This window comes from Camelus dromedarius, chromosome X, assembly GCF_036321535.1.
Source record: "Camelus dromedarius isolate mCamDro1 chromosome X, mCamDro1.pat, whole genome shotgun sequence".
In the NCBI taxonomy this organism is placed as follows: Eukaryota; Metazoa; Chordata; class Mammalia; order Artiodactyla; family Camelidae; genus Camelus; species Camelus dromedarius.
Window position 1 is genome coordinate 86,555,482 of NC_087472.1, and position 18,383 is coordinate 86,573,864.

At 33.0% G+C, this 18,383-nt stretch overlaps 1 protein-coding gene across 1 annotated transcript in view; it reads right to left on the reverse strand.

Moving 5' to 3' along the window:
- The window catches only part of CFAP47 (cilia and flagella associated protein 47), a 419,927-nt gene that overhangs the window by 47,007 nt on the left and 354,537 nt on the right, over positions 1 to 18,383 (reverse strand). The gene's annotated exons all lie outside the window — the stretch shown is intronic.

Sequence of the window (18,383 nt, forward strand, 5' to 3'; positions counted from 1 at the left end):
TTAGACAATTAGACTCTGTTATGATGCTATATTCCTTTTTTGGGGAGAGGGGGTAGTTAGGTTTATTTACTCATTTATTTATTAAAAATTTTTTTCAACAGAGGTACTGGGGATTGAACCTAGGACGTCCTGCATGCTAAGCACACACACTACGACTGAGCTATCCCCTCCCCACCCTTGATTTCTATATTCTTAATGAAATGGGAAGAATGAATACCAGATGAGAGAAAGGGAGGAAATGCTGGATGTCAGTAGTAGTCATCAGGTTTCAATTCACTGTAGGAAATTGTACTATAGTACATTTCACTAAAGGAAAACCGTATCCCATCAAAAGTTCATCACTCACTCACAATTTACTTATTTCTCTATCTCCCTTTCGATCTATCCATCTCTACAACAGTCAACCACTCTACCTGTTGTAAAAGCCTGAAATTCTATAAATCCTAAGCAGATGTCAGTCCTCTCTCTGTCAGAATATTTACCTGTATTTCTGAAGCTAAGAAAATTGCATTAAATGACAGAAAAGAGAAATGGTACTATGCCGTGGGTTCCATTTTATAAGCCCAGATCTTATAAAGTATTTTAGTACATTCAATTTTCATTCTCTTCCTAGAAATATTCTAGTGGTATAAGTAGGTTTAAATTGCAGGTTATAGAGATTTTTCTGAAGGGCAGGCATCTAGGCATCTTTGCATAACAAAAGCTGTGGCTTTCTGTTTTACAATAAAATCAGTGGCTTCACTGACTAGCTAAGAAATCCACCCGCTTTTTGCTAAAAATTGTAATTACAAATCAGTGTGACTGGAACTTGAGCTCATTTGTGTGGAAAATTGGTCATTTGACACAATAGGAAGGGAGACTTTATAAAAAATGTTAAATTATGCTCAGCTGCCAACATAATTTAATAAACATTCATGACAATTACCTGGAGACCTGGGCATGCTTTATGTCAGGCAGCAGCACAGATTAAATGTCACGAAACACTGAGTTCTTGAAGACACTTTCCAATTCACAAATAGCAACATTTAATTTCAAAAACATTATTTCTGCAAATAATATTTTTATTACCAATTGTCAAACTACATGATATATGTTAAATAAAATCAACATGAGTCATGGCAATTATCTCATAAGGAAAAAACATGCATGTCTCTCTCTCTTTTTTTTTTTTTTTTTTTTTGATGGAAGTACTGGGGATTGAACCCAGGACCTCCTGCATGCCAAGCATGAGCTCTACCACTGAGCTACACCCTAACAGGCATGTCTCTTTTCTAAATGCTGATTTAGCTATGATTATTAGCAAACATATAAACATAAATGATGTATATTTTATCTTTTAAAAATAGACATTACAGATGCCAAACATAGTGTATATCTTTATCTTTGATTATTCTCTCATACTATGATATAATCCTTATCTGTTACAAAAATGTTTGAGATAATTATAAACATGCAGTTGTGAGAAATGAAAGTACGCTTTACCAAGTTATCTCCCATGGTAACATCTTGTAAAACTATAATACAATACAAAACCCAAAATATTTATATTGATACAGTCAAGATATAGAAATTTCATCACCACAAGGATCCCTGTGGTTACCTTTTATAGATAGCCCCACTCTCCCCCGTACTCCAATCTTGAATCATCATACCACTATTCTTCATTTCTATAATATTCTCACATCAAGAATATTATATGAATGGAATTATATAGTATACACATTTTTTGTGGTTGGCTTTTTCACTCAGAATAATTCCCTGGATAGTCAATGAAGTCATTGTGGTTATCAATGCTTCATTCTTTTCTCTTGCTGAATAGTACTCGGTGGTGGATGTACCACCATTTGTTTAGTCATTCACCCACTGAAAGGCACCTAGGTTGTTTTCAGATTATATCTATTATAAATAAATCTGCTATGAAGATTCACACACGTTTTTGTGTAGACATAAATTTTCATTTTTCTGGGATAAAAGTCCCATGAGTGTAACTGTTGGATAGTTGAGCAGTTACATGTTTACTTTTATAAGAAACAGTCAGTTTTCCAGAATGACTGTACCCTTTTACATTCTCACCAGCGATAGATGAGTGATCCTGTTTCTCTACATCCTTCCTAACATTTGATGTTGTCACTATTTTTTATTTTAGCTATCTGACATGTTTGTAGTGAAATCTCTTTGTGCTTTTATTATGCATTTCCCTAAAGATTAATGATGTTGAACACCTTTCCATATGCTTATTAACCATAAGTATACTCTTTGATGAAAAGCCTGTTCATGTTCTTTGCCCACTTTCTAATTTAATTGCATTTTTATTAGTGAGTTTTCAATATGTTTTATATATTCTAGATACTAATCCTTTGTTACAAATGTGATTTGCAAACATTTTCTCTCATTCTGCAGCTTTCCACTTTATCATCTTCTCATGGGCTAGAGCAAAATATTTTAGTTTGATGATGTTCAATTTATTAATTGTTCCTCATATGGACTTTGTTATTGGCGAAAAGTAATGACTATTTGTTTAACATTGTGTTAATTTTTGTGTAAGGTGTGAGCACCTTAATAGGAACTGCATTAAACCTATAGATCAATTTGGATAGAATTGACATCTTTACTGAGATGGCCAATTCATAAACGAGGTGTATCTCTCCATTTATTTAAATATTATTTAATTTTGTCATTTTCAGCATACAAGTCCTGTATGTGTTTTGTTAGATTTATTTCCAAGTAATTCATTTATTTGTAGAGATTGTAAATGATATGCTTTACATTTCAGTTTCCACATTTTCACTGCTACTATATATAAATGATTGATTTTTTGTGTTATGTCCTTCTTATTTACCATGACCTTGATGAATTCATTTAATACTTCTACAAGATTGTTTTTTCTAATATTCCTTGGAATTTTCTGTTAGATAATCATGTGATAGAAAAATAAGGAAAGTTCATTTCTTTCTTTCATTATATTTGCCTTTCATTTTCTTTGCTTGCCTTATTGCACTGGCTGGGACTTCTGATAGTGTGATGAACAAGTGCTGAGAGTGACATCCTTGTGTTACTACTGATTTTAGAGAGAAAGCATTCAATGATTCATAACTGAAGGTGACATTAGCTGTAGTTTTATCATGTAAGCTCTTTATCAGGTTGAGGAAGTTCCCTTTTATTCCTAGGTCATAAAGAGTTTTAAAAGAAATGGATATTGGGTTTATTCTAAAGCTTTTTCTATATTCATCAACCTGTGATTTTTTTTCCCTTTAGTCTTTTTTTTTTTAAACTTTTATTGAGTTATAGTCATTTTACAATGTTGTATCAAATTCCAGTGTCCTTTAGTCTTTTTAACAGGGTAAATTACATTAATGGAATTTCAAATATTGAACCAGTCTCTACTTTTGGAATAAATGCAATTTGATCATGGGTATATTTTTGGATTCAATTTATCAATACTTTGTTGAAGTTTTTATGTCTAATTTCATGAATGGTATTAGTCTGCAGTTTAACTGTGATGTTTCTGGTTTTTATATTATGGTAATGCTGCCCTCATAGAATAATTTGGAAAATGTTCCTTCTTTTTCTCTTTTTTAGAAGAATTTGAGAAAGAATGGTGTTAATTCTTCTTTAAATGTTTGGTAGAATTTGCCAGTGATGCCATCCAGGCCTAGAGATTTCTTCTTGGAAGCTTCTCAATTATTAATTCAATGTCTGTAATAGAGGACTATTAATGTTATCGATTTCATCTTTGGTAGATTTTGGTAGTTTGGCATTTACTAGAAATGGATCAATTTCTCCTAAGTTGTTCAATTTATGTGCTTAGAGTTGTTCATAATACTGCCTTATTTTTCTAACATCTTAGGTTATCTGTAGTGATGTCTCCATGGGTTACTTGAACATATTTTAGGATTCTAACTGATTTATAGTGTTTCTGAGTCTGTCACTTCATACAATTTTCTTAGGTGTTTAAAATGGTAATTCAATATACACATGCAACTTACTGCTGTCCATGGGTATCGATGCTTAACTAATTTGAATGAAGTTTATATACCTTATGTTTTAAAATGTAACTATGATTTGTTTTAATCCAGTATGGTGAGACATGCAGACACAGAAATGACTGTCATGAAGGAAGAAGTTTTATACTCACATATCTCTAGAAAAAGGAGGCATGGCATGCCATGCAGGACCACATGGGGAAGCATCAGAGTTAGTCATGGGGTGGGGGAATGGCCAAGAGCCTTTATTGTGGGAAGGAATGAGCAAGGTAGGGTAAACAGGCTAAGCAGGTTTAGGATGGAGGCTATTTTCCCTTGTGATAGAGCACAAGTTATAGAGGATGATGTAGTAACTAAAGTCTTAGGATTTGGAAAGGAGTGAAGGTTGTGATAAGAAAGAGCAGATGTACACTGCCATTGGGGATATGAATGTTGAGAATGAGGGATGACCCAGAAGAACAGGTGTTCATATGGAAACAGATATAAAAAAGGATAAATACACACTCATTTCCAGATGGAAGAAAGAAAGACAGTGGTGTTAAGATCTCACACTCCCACTATCTTTGTGGATGAGACTTTGGAGGTGGAAAAGAATGGATAACTGAGCAAATATACACTACATATAAAGATCTTCTAATAGACTGAAAATAATCCACCAATTATCCAATACTATTTAACTACCTACCTAAACATAGGCATACACTTTGCTATAGATGAACTTATTAGCATTCTCAAAACTCATCTCTCACAAATAACCAATGTCAAATGCTGAGAATTTGCTAACATACTCAGAAACTGAGTGCCTGTCTGCAAGATAAAAGTCTCAGCATTTCAATTTTTGCTCCTATCAGTTTCTTCCTGGTAAGAAGTTGTGATAGGATCGCAGCACCATTTACATTTGATAATAAGATGAATAACACTCAAAGATGGCTTCTTCTGTTCTTACCAACAGGTTAGGGATTTCAGAACACGTCCAGTTACTGTAGGAAAGGCAATCCATTAGAGCTACCATAATTTAGGAAGAGTACAAGGGGCAAAAAGTAATGAAAAGTTGTGCCTAGTCAAAATAGGGAAATCCTACAATGGATGTTTTCCTAAAACGCATTCATAATATCCCTTTTACAAGATAACTAAAAAAACAGAAATCTAATCCTTCTGTAAGATTACATTTTGACTTGCCCACAGAGCTGGTGACAGTAGAATTTCAGCTGTGTACTTATTTCCTACTCATGGAGACCATGACAACTTATATCCATTTGATTTTACTTTTAAATATACAGAGGGTGGCAGCTAAAAGAAGAAGAAAAAAATGGTAACAATTTCAGTTCAGGTGTAATTGGATTTTTGACATATCAGATAGGGCTCTGATTACATTTGACAGATGCATATTGATTTTCAATTTAAACTCTCCTTATCCAACATACTTTGTTATTTCTGGAAGTTTTTTGCTTTAAATAAAGGGTTGAAGTGATAAGAGATTTTAATTAACTTCACCGATTGAATGTAATATCTACCCTGAAATTGGAGTCTGATATATTTTCTCATATAAAAGTAAATAAACATAATGAGAAATTTAATATTTATCTAGCATAAAGCAGGAATTTTGTTTTTTAGAATGCAACAAACAGGTCATAAGGCATTGCTTAGAATGCATTTTCACTTATCAGAGTCTAAGAATTAAAACAAAAAATGTGAAATCGACAAAATTGCATTGTTTTTCAAAAGTGACCCAAATGTGCTAACGTTGTCAAAGCCTTTACTATCTCTCCATACTTTCTTCACAACTTCTATCTCATGAGGCTCTTGCACAGAAGCTAATGCATTGTTTTTCCAATACCAATGGATTCTGTGCCAGTGATCTTCTTCTTACCCTGATTTCTTCTCTATGTTATGCATGTGGATAAATGCTCAATTTTAAGCGTGTTTTATTATGTTTCCCCCAAAACAGAACTTGATATTTGATTCCAACATAATAAACATCATTAGATTAATAAAACTTGAGGAAATATATTCCATTTTTCAAAATAAAATTTCATTTTCTATCTTACATCTTGCTGGTTTCCAAAACTAGTAGAAAAGTATGTAACTGGCCTTTCATTTTACTTCTGAGTATTTTTATTCTACATTTTTCTTACAGTATTCCATTTTTTAAAGGAAAACATTTAACACTTAGTATCAAAATTAGAATAATTGTTCTCAAAGCAAATAAACCTATATAGATTTGCTTTTATTAATACCATCAATATAGAATGACAGAATCTTTGAGTTCTAATTTAACAGTCTTCATGTATAACCTCCCAGTGAATGTAGGAACATACTGCAGGAAGTCTATGGGAGATGGCCCTCAGCAACCATTTGGACCCATCATCTGATGAGGAGTTTCTCTTTCTTAAGGTAGTCAGTTCCTTCATGAAGCAAAATTAGGGGTTTTTCCTTGTTGGAGACCCTAGTTCCGTGGCTTAGAGCTGCCAGTCTCTGGTTGAATTTCTGCTCTCAGCAGCAATACAGAAAATTAAATTCTGTCTTCCACAACTGAAGCAGCTATTTTTCCATGTTCACTATAATTTATCTCCTCAAGCAGTAGACTCAGTTCTGTATGTTCACCAGTGTCTTGCTAGTTATCTAGACTTGCAAGGATTTAAGATCCTGACTATTTTGTTTCTATGGGGTTCTTTAATAGGTGATCCCAAACCAGTAAGGTCAGCTATGTGTTATATTTAACCTATGATGAATGATTTCCTGGATTTCTAAATACCATCCTTGAATTTCTATCTCCATGGACTACCTGCCCATTGGGGTATCACTATTTCTACTTAGGTTATAACATGTTGCTTTTGTTTTATCCTTAATGTTAGATTTTCCAAATTTCCAATTTCATTCTTTCCTAACATCTGTAACTATATCTGGTTTCGGCAGCATCAGTGTAAATTCAATCAATAGGTCTAGTTGGAGGTTTTGGCTACAAGTAGAGTTGTCTAGTTATTTATCAGGTATTTACTAGCCATCTCCTGAGACAGGAAAGAAGACCCTTCATCACTCAATATCCATGCAAAGAAGCACTTAAAAGATAACATGTTTAATTGACCCAAATTGTCTATGTATGGTATAATTAGTGCACAGTAGTTTGTAGCAATTACTTATATTCTTACACCTGAGAAAAGCAATTTTACCATTATGGCTGAAACTGACTTTAAATTTGTAGATAGTCTTACTACAAAGTATGTTATCAAGAATGAAGCCAGCCAAACTCAAAAATGTGCTCCCAAGCTACACACCACCATACTCAATTTATGCTATTGATGCTTTGAACCCACATGTCAGGCATTCTATGATTTCCTTAATACTTTGTCTTGAAGATAACAGTCAAACATTGGAGAACACTGATATTAAATATCCTTTTGGCACTCTAGCATACTGGCTTTCTCTTCCTATTTTTTTGTGATCCGTAAATTTGCTAAATAGTGTATGGTTTTACACAAGACACAGAGGGCATGGACTCTGATAAGACTCTATCAGCAATTTATTATAGCCATCTCTGCAGGCTAATTCATATTATCCCTTCAGTAAGGACTTTTCTAGCCACTCTATTCAAAATTGCACCTCCAACACTAGGATTGTTCTTATCTCCCTCCCCTGCCCATTTTCTCCCCCCATCCTATCTGATTATTGTCTGCCTCTTTCCATGAGCATATAAATCCCCAGAGGGCAGACATTTTTGTCTGTTTGGCTCCCTTCTGTATCTATAGAACTTAGATCGAGATCTTGACATATGGTAGTTCTTAATAAATATTAGTACCTAAATGGATTGAGCGAGGAATTGTTCTAGTTGCTGGGGATACTACAGGAAACGAGACAGAAAATATCCCTCACATAATGGAACTTAACCTCTAGTGGAGAAAAAGAGTAATAAGTAAAAAGATAACTATATAATAGGTTTTAAGCTAATTATTTAGGGAGAGAAAATTAGTGGAGGCTCCTTTCAGAGAAAACATCTCTAAAGAAGTGACATTTAATGGAGGCTTCAAGTATATAGAGGAAGTTAAACAAAAAGTTGGGGTAAGAGTGTTCCAAGCAGAAGGGTGAGCAACTTAAAGGCTTAAATAGGAAGTAGCTCAGAATTCTGACGCAGTCAGTAGCTCAGAGAAGGGCAGGAGAGAATAGAGAAGGTGAGGTCATAAAGAAAAGCATGGATCACATCATGTGGGCCTTTCTGACTTTACCTCCTAAAGATGAACTGGAAAACATGTGGAGGTTTTAAACAGCATAGTGATACAACCCAATTTAAGTTTTACAAGAAATCACTCTGTCTTTTGTGTGCAGATTAGAGTACAGGATGCAAGACCGAAATAAAGGAAGCTGTTGCAGTAGTTCAAGTGGTACAGTCTCGGGTGAAAGTGGTTGAGGTGGTAAAAAGTGGTCAAAAATGGGATATATCTTTACGCTTTGCTATCAGTATCTACTCATGGGCTGGAACTTTGCAATGAGAAAAAAAAGGAATCAAGTATGACTCCTAGGTTTTTGGAAAGATAAACTGGATAAATAGTGGTGACTAAGATGGAGAAATATTTGGGGAATAAACAGGCATAAGTGAGGAGACAGGTATATCAAGAGTAATATTTAGTGGGAGACAGCTACAAGGTATCCATGTGAAGATGAAAATATGCAGTTGAAACTCAGGAGGAAGTTTAGAGTTGGAGATATAAATTTGGAGGTCATATATAAATGGTATCTACAAGCCTGAAAAAAATATCCAGGAAGATACTGTAACTGGGGAAGAGACTGAACTAAGCCCTAAATTAAGCTAACATCTAGAATTCTGATAGCAAATAAGAGACAGAAAAGAAGACTCAGAAGGACTGAACAACGACATAAGAGAAAAACTAAAGCCAAGTGACTATAACATCTTAAGGACAGAAAAGTCAACTATGTCGAATGCTACTGAGATATAAGGACATACCACTGACCTATACATAATGAAACATGAAAGCCGTGATTTCTTAGATAAAAGCAATCTCAAATTGTCAAGATTAAATCTTCACTGAAGTAAGTTTGAGAACTGGAGAAAAAGAAGTCAAGACATTCTGCACAGCAAATGAAACCACCAACAAAATGAAAATGCAAACTACTGAATGGGAGAAAATATTTTCAAATCATATATCTGATAAGGGATTAATATTCAAAATATGCAAAGAACTCATACCTCAATGGCAAAACCCCAATCTGATTAAAAAATGGGCAGAAGGTCAGAACAGATATTTTTCCAAAGACATACAGATGGCCAATAAGTATGTGGAAAGATGCTCAACATGAGTAATCATCAGGGAAATACAAATCAAAACCACAATGTGATATCACATCATGCTTGTTAGAATGGCTATTATCAAAAAGACAAGAGATAACAAGTGTTGGTAAGGGTGTGGAGAAGAGGGAAACCCTTGTGCACTGTTGGTGGGATGTAAATTGCTGCAGCCACTATGGAAAACAGCATGGAGTTTCCTCAAAAAATTAGAACTGAAACTATCATATGATCCAGCAATTCCACTTATGAGTATTTATCCAAGGTAAATGAAAACACTAACTCAAAAAGATACATTTACCCCCATGTTCACTGCATTATTCATTCAACAGTCAGTGCAGCATTATTTATAATAGCCAAGCTATGGAAACAACCTAAGTGCTCACTGACAGATGAATGGATAAAAAAAAATAGTATATACAATGGGATATTATTTAGTCATAAAAAAGAAAGAAATCTTGCCATTTGTGACAACATGGATAGATCTCAAGGGCATTATGCTAAGTGAAATAAGTGAGAGAAAGACAATACCATATGATCTCACTTATATGTGAAGTCTAAAACAAAAACAAAACCAAACTCATAGATACAGAGAACAGATTGACTGGTGGTTGCCAGAGGTAGGGGATGGTGGGGTGGGTGGGCAAAATGGGTGAAGGGGGTCAAAAAGCAAAAACTTCCAGCTATATAATAAGTCATGAGGATGTAATGTATGGTATGGTGACTATAGTTAATAATACTTTATGGCATATTTGAAAGTTGCTAAAAGAGATCTTAGAAGTTCTCATCATAAGAAAAACATTATTTGTAACCATTGTCTGGTGAGAGATGTTAACTAGATTTATTGTGGTCATCCTTTCACAATGTATACAAATATCAAATCATTATGTTGTACACCTGAAACTAATGTAATATTATATATCAATTATACCTCAACTAAAAAAAGAAGTACAGACAATGAGTCTAAACAACTCCTTCTAGGAATTTTGCTTCAAATAAGAAGAGAAAAATAGGTTGATAGCTGAAGGGGCCAATAGGTCAAGCTGTTGGTTTAATATATACTGATATTACAATATGCTGGTAAATACTGTGAGAATCATCCAGTTAATGGAAACACAAGATATAGGTCAGATGAAGTAATTGAAAGGTAAGGTGGCTGTAGAAATTAGAAGAGGTGGGACCTGGGACACAAGTGGAGGGGCTGGCTTGTGACAGAGGCACAAACCATTTGGCCCTAGTCATGGTAGTAAAGTCAGATTTTTTTTTTATCTTGTTTTGTTTTGTCTTTGTCTTTCAGCCATAATTAGCTCTTTGTGCGAGTGTAGAAAAGGTAGTTTTGGTTTGTGTCTGATGTAGTAGACTGGATCACTTTTCCTGATACTTCACTCCTCTTCCTTACCATAATTACACAATCATGGCCATATTTTCATGTTTCTGGTCTTATGGTAGGGAAAATATATCTCCCATCCCCATGGATACTCAATGTGACTTAATTTGACCAGTGGAATCCAGGTGCAGGTGAAGTATGCAAACTGAGACCCTATGAAGTATACTGTATTTCCATTTGTCCTCTTGGGCCTCTTCCAGCCACAATAAGAACATATTCTATGTATGTCCCAGAACGAGTAAACCTATCCAGCAATCCTGAACCTGAATGCACAATCTCAAGACGAGTTGTCCAGCTGAGATCCGTGAACAAGAAAAATAAATGTTTCTGGTTATAGGACTTTAGATCATGGGATTGTTTGTTATGCAGTTTTAATGCAGCAATCACTGACTAACTCACCACAGTTGTGGTTTTACCAAGTGAACAGAAGGAGGAAGATAGACAAGAGAGTTGAAAGCATAAAGAAGGAAGTAACCATAATGATAGAGTGTAATGACCCTGTACAGAAGTTTTGGCAATAAGTATTCAATATACTAAAATGCATGTACCAACCAAACTCAATTGATCATCACATTATCATCCTAAATTTACCTCACACAAAGAAAGACTCACACAGTCTTCCAGAAATTATAAAATATGTCATAGATTTTTAATAATAAAACTAAAAAATATTTGGTGTTTGGAATAATTCCAAACATGATATTATCCAACAGATTTTTTAAAACTTTTTATTCAGAAATGTATAATTATCAAAACTAAGAAAGTAACATTGGTACAATATGATTAACTAATCTATATACTTAATTCAGATAACATCAATTATTTCACTAATGTTATTTTATATCACAGGGTCCAGTTCAAGATTCTGCAATGCATTTAAACCCCACATCCTCTGAGTCTCTTACAATTTGTGACTCAGCTTTTCCTTCTTTTATGATCTTGACACGTTTGAAGAGTACTGATTAGTTATTTTATAGACTATCCTTCAGTTTGACTTTGTCTTATATTTTCTTATTGTAAGATTGAGGATATAATTTGGGGGAATAATACCGAGAGAGTATTTTCCCTTCTCAGTGTCCAATTATCAAGGGATACATGATATTGCTATATTTTATTACTGGTCATTATAATATTTATTATTTAGTTGAGGTGGTATCTACCAGGTTCTCCAATGTAGAATTAGTATTTCCCCTTTGTACTTAGTAAATATTTTGTGGAAATACTTTGAGATGGTGCAAATACCCCTTTCTCTTTGAATGTTCACCTTCTAATTTGTTCATCACTAAACCTTGTTTATATCAATTATGTATTTAGTACTTCTTCAGACCCCAAAACATCCACTTGACTATATTTGTTTGAATGTAAACCTGAGTTTTCTCCTCTGTTCATTTGCTCTTTATGCCTATATTTAGTGAATACAAATTAACAGTTTTTAGGTATATCTTAAAATCTGTGAGTTTAAGTCTTCCAATTTTGTTTTTCCTTCTGAAAATTTTTTGGAAATTCTAGTTCTTTTGTTTTTCATACATATTTTACAATGAACTTGTCAATACCTACAAAAAAAAGTCTGATGAGCAACAGATTGCAAATGCATTGGATCTATATATCAAATTGGAGAGCAGTGACATTTTAACAGTATCTGGTCTTAAACCAATGAACATGACATGCCTATTTATTTAGGCTTATTAGATTTCTCGCATTAGTGTTTTCTACTATTGGATATATAGCTCCAGTACATTATTTTTTTAGATTTTTTAATTGCAAGGTTTTTTTTGTTATTGTAAATGACTTTTTTAATGTCAAACTCCAATTGTCCATTGTTAGTATATAGAAATACATTGGTTTTTGGAAATTGACTTGAAGAATTCTAAAATTCTTTATATAAAAAGTATTTTTGCTGGATATGGAATTATGAATTGATAGTATTTTTTCTTTAATCGCTAAAGATGTCACTCCATTATCATCTAGATTGCATGGTTTATGAAGAGAAGTCTTTTCTGTATGTAACGTGCCTTTTTTTAAACAGAAAAATCTGGCTACTTTCAAGATTTTTGTTTTGTTATGTGTTTTCAGCAGTTTAAGTATGATTTTCCTAGGTTAAAAAAACTGAGTTATTATCTTTCCAAATGTTTCCTCTTCTCATCTGTGGTATTCTTACTATCTCTCTGCCTTTTTGAATTACAAGTATGTAGGACTGTCAGATATTGTTTCTACAACTCTTCAATGTTCTCTTTTTTCCTGTCTTACTTTTTCTTTAAGTTAGTGGAATTTTTATTGCCCTAACTTGAAAATTCCAGATTCTTTCCTTGACTGTGTCAAATCTGCCAATTAATCCAAGGCATTATTTATACCTTTTCTCTGTGTTTTCATTTCTAACATTATTGATTCTTTTAAAAAATAATTTCCATTCCGTTGCTGAAATTAATCCAATCTGTTACCTTATCCATTACAGATAGGCAATAAAGTAGAAGAGAAAATGCATTACTTATCAAAAGGCACATATAAAACTGTAAGAATTATCTTTTTAAGATGGATTAATAAAGTCAATGATAGTATTTTGATCTTACTTCCCAGATATTCTATGCTCACAATGGGCTATTTTTTAAGCAACATCAAAATTAATACTTTATAGCCCTGGTTTTTGATGTGTCATATTGAGAATACAGAAATGGACTAGCCATATGAGATATTAGCACACACTATAAAAACCATAATTTAAAAATAGTCACTGGGTGATTATAACAAAATTAATGAAAAAACAAAATTATAAAAAATAAACTTTGAAACATGTGTTTATGAATATATTATTTCAGTAACATGTATCAATTAATATATTTCATAACTAATATATTAAATAGTTAATGTGTCTAAATTGCATCAGTATATTATATTATGATAATATATCCATATAAATTGCTGATTTGCATTAATTTTAATAATATACAAGATACAATTTATATCTTAATTATATTAGTGGTGTTTCCATTTAGTGGGAAAGGGCTGGTCTATTTCACAAATGACACAATTACAACTTGATACCTAGCTAAAGGGAAAACAAATGGGAAATTCTGCATACCAAATACAAAGATAACTTACAGATGAATTATATATTTAAATATTTTTGAAAAACTCTACAAGTCTTGGAAAAAATTTTAGTAGTCTATTTTCATAGTTTTTGAAGGAGAAAACCTTTCTAACCAAGAGAGGTGACCTAGGGAATACAAAAGACAGGATTATTTAATCATAACACTACAAAAAAGCTTATGGGAGAAATATTATAATCAAACACAATAAGTAAATAATAGATTGAAAGAAATATCTCTCAGGGAGATATCAAAAAGTTTTTTAAGTTGAAAGGAGGGAACATTACCAAATTTATTTTATGAAGCCATTATCACCCTGATATCAAAACCAGACAAAGATACCACAAAAAAAGAAAATCACAAGCAAATATCTTTGTTCAATATAGATGCAAACATCCTCAACAAAATACTAGCAAACCAAATCGAACAACATATAAAAAGGATCACACACTGTGATCAAGTTGGATTCAGCCTAGGGTCACAAAGATGGTTCAACATAAAAAAAAAAATCAATCAGTGTGATACATAAGATTAACAAAAGGAAAGACAAAAACCACAGGATCATCTTAATAGATGAAGAAAAAGCATTTGACAAAATCCAATATCCATTCATGATAATAACTCTCACTAAAGTGGGTATAGAGGGAACATATCTCAACATAATAAAAGCCATTTATAACAAACTCACAGCCAACATAATGTTTAATGATGAAAAGCTGAAAGTATTCCCACTAAATTCAGGAACAAAACAAGGATGACCACTCTCACCACTTCTATTCAACACAGTACTGGAAGTCCTAGCCACAGCAATCAGAAAAGAAAAAGAAATTAAAATTATTCAAATTGGAAGGGAAGAGGTACAAGTGTCAATCTGTGGATGACATAACACTCTACATAGAAAACACTAAACTCTCCACACAAAAATTATTAGAACTAATAAATGAACTCAACAAGGCAGCAGAATACAAGATTAATATACAGAAATCTGTTGCATTTCTTTACACTAAGAATGAAATGTCAGAAAGAGAAAGTAAAAAACTAATTCCATTTAAAATCACAACAACAACCAAAAAACTTAGGAATAAACCTAGCTAAGGAGGTGAAAGATCCATATGCTGAAAACTATAAAACACTAATAAAGGAAACTGAAGATGATTCAAAGAAATGGAAAGATATCCCATGCTTGTGTACTGGAAGAATTAATATCGTTAAAAATGGCCATACTATCCAAAGCAATATATAGATTTATTGCAATCCTTATCAAAATACCCATGACATTTTTCACAGAATAGAACAAATAATCCTAAAATGTATATGGAACCACAAAAGACCCAGAATTGCCAAACCAATACTGAAGAAAATGAAGCTGGATGAACAGCCCTCCCAGGCTTCAGAGAATACTACAAGCTACAGTAATCAAAACAGCATGGTATTAGCACAAAAGCAGACTTATATGTCAGTGGAACAGAAAAGAGAGGCCAGAAATAAACCCACACATCTATAGTCAATTAATCTTTGACAAAAGAAGAAAGAATATACAATGAAGAAAAGACAGTCTCTTCAACAAGTGGTGTTGAGAAACCTGGACAGCAGCATGTAAATCAATGAAATCAGAATATACCCTCACATCATACACAAAAAATAGCTCAAACGGTTTAAAGTACTAAATATAAGACATGACAATACAAAACTTCTAGAAGAGAACATAGGCAAAACATTCTCTGACATAAATGGTATCCATGTTTTCTTAGGTCAGTCTCCCAAGGCAAAGGTTTTGTAAAAATAAAAAAATGGGACCTACTCAAACTTAAAAGCATTTGCACAGCAAAGGAAACCATCAACAAAGTGGAAAAACAACCTACACACTGGGAGAAAAATATCTGCAAATGATGTAACTGATAAGGAATTAATTTCCAAAATATACAAATAGCTCATACAACTCATTATCAAACAAACAAACAACCCAATCAAACAATGGGCAGAAGACCTAAATAGACATTTCTCCAAAGAAGACACACAGATGGCCAACAGGCTCATGAAAAGATGTTCAACATTGCTAATTATTAAATACAAATCAAAACCACAATGATCCATCACCTTACACTGGTCATGATGACTATCATCAAAAAGACTACAAATAATAAATGCTGGAGAGGGTGTGCAGAAAAGGGAACCCTCCTACATTGATAGGAATGTAAATTCACGTAGCCACTATGAAAAATAGTAGGGAGGTTCCTTAAAAAACTAAAAATAGTTACCATATGATCCAGCAACCCCACTCCTGGGTATGTATCTGGAATAGATGAAAACTCTAATGCAAAAAGATATGTGTACCCCAATGTACACAGCAGGACTATTTATAATAGCCAAGACATGGAAACAACTCAGTGTCCATCGAGAGATAACCAGCTTATGAAGATGAGTTATGGAACACTACTCAGCCAAGAAAAAGAATGAAATACTGGCATCTGCAGAAACATGGTTGGACCTAGGGAATATTATACTTAGTGAAATAAGTCAGTCAGAGAAAGACAAATGTTATGTGACATCACTTATATATGGAATATAAAAAATCATACAAATGAATCTACATACAAAATAGACTCACAGACACAGAAAACTTATGGCTACCAAAGGAGAAAGGGAGGAGAGGAGGGATGAATTAAGAGTACAGGACTAACAGATACAAACTACTGTACATAAAATAGATTAGCAACAAGGATTTACTGTTATAGCACAGGGAACTATGTGCAATATCTTACAATAACCTATAATAGAAAATGATCTGAAAAAGAAAAAATACATGTAACTGAATCACTTTGCCGTATACCTTAAACTCAGGAAATATTGTAAATCAATTATATTTCAATTAAAAATGTTGCTTATTTGATGATATGGAAAAGTTTTAGAAATTACTGGCAGATGTACAACAACCTAGTATCATTTAAAAGGGGCACTTTCTGCCAGGAATCTTTATCTAACCAGAAGTAGGATTCCCTAACAATGTGAATACTCTGAAGACAACAATCTAAATTGAAGCTCTAAATCTTTCCTTCTAAATCAGAGATAAAATTTAATTAGCCCTCACAGAAATTATTAACATTGTGTAAAATGTTTTGAGTAGTGTGCTAATCCTTTTACCACTGCATCATAGTATATCAAGAGTACTAAAGTCATTATACAATAATACTTTCAATTATATTAATCTTTCTCATGAAAATGATGAAAGGTTTTCTATTCTTGAGCAGAGAAAAGTGTCATCATTTTAAGTAAAGACTTTTTGTTATCTAGGAAGTAGTAAGAGAAAATATAATACTGAGCTGTTACACTTACAATCAGTAATAAAATATTAAGTATAAATAATCAGAAAAGTAGTTTGTATTATGTGGCAACAAACTGCCTATTTTCTGTTGCTCTAATATCACATAAAGAATAAGATACATTGTTAATACTATTGCTATTTTAAAAGGTGATCTAAAGTGGTTTTGAGCATAATTCATCCATTAGAACACATGAAAAAATATTTTAAAAATAAAATTTAAATGTTTCTGAAAGCACAAAAAACTGATGAACTAGTGAAAAATACATAAAATGGCATCTACACAAAGATTCAATATTGCAGAAACGGCACTTCTTCCTGCATGTATAAACTTATCATGTAAATTATAAATTTAAAATAATCCCAATAAATTTTCTATCAGGTTTTCTCTAGAGGTGGTCAAATTTATTATAAGGTTCATATAGAGAAATAAACAGGGAAGAATAGCCTATAAAATCTAAAAAAGTGGAAGTAATATGAGAGAGCTACCTTTAACACATAATAAAGCACATTATAAAGTCTAATTAAAACAGTGTAGCTTTGGCTCTTAAAAGCAGATCAGTGGAATAGTAGAGATAACCTAGAAAGTACCTAAGTACACATGGCAGTGTAGTCTATGATAATGTTGGTATATCAAATCAGTAGGGATTAGATGGGCTTCTAAATAAATCTCAAAGAAATAGATAGCCATTTGGATAAATCAGATAGAGAGAAATACCATGTTCTTGGAGTGAAAGACTCATTAACTCAGTATTTCTAAGATGCCAGCTGCCCCCAGATCAATGTATAGTCTCAATACAATTGAAGCAAAAGTCCTAACAGGGGTATGTGTGTGTATCTGTGTGCCTGTGTGTGTTTGGAAATTAACTAGCTGATTCTGAAATTATTATGAAAGTGCAAAAGATTTAGAATAACTATGAAAATCTTGAAGAGGAAAAACTTGAAGGATTTACGTTACCACATATTAAGATTTGCCATATAGCTATAGTAGTTAAGACATAAGGTATTGGGGCAAGGTTATAGGACTAGACAACCGCAACTGAACAGAGTACAGAAACAGACTCATACACATACTGCCACTGGATTTAGGAGAAAAGTGTCACAGCAATTCAGTCAAAGAAAGGATGGCTTTTTCTATAAATGGTGCTAGGACAATTTGGTATACATAATGAATAAAATGAACCTTGACCCCAACAGCTTACCATATTTAAAATTAGTATCAGGAAAAGTAAACAATAACGCTTCTAGTAAAAAGAGGAATATATCTTCATGACTTTATGACTCAAGCTATCATGATTATTGACAGTATATAGCA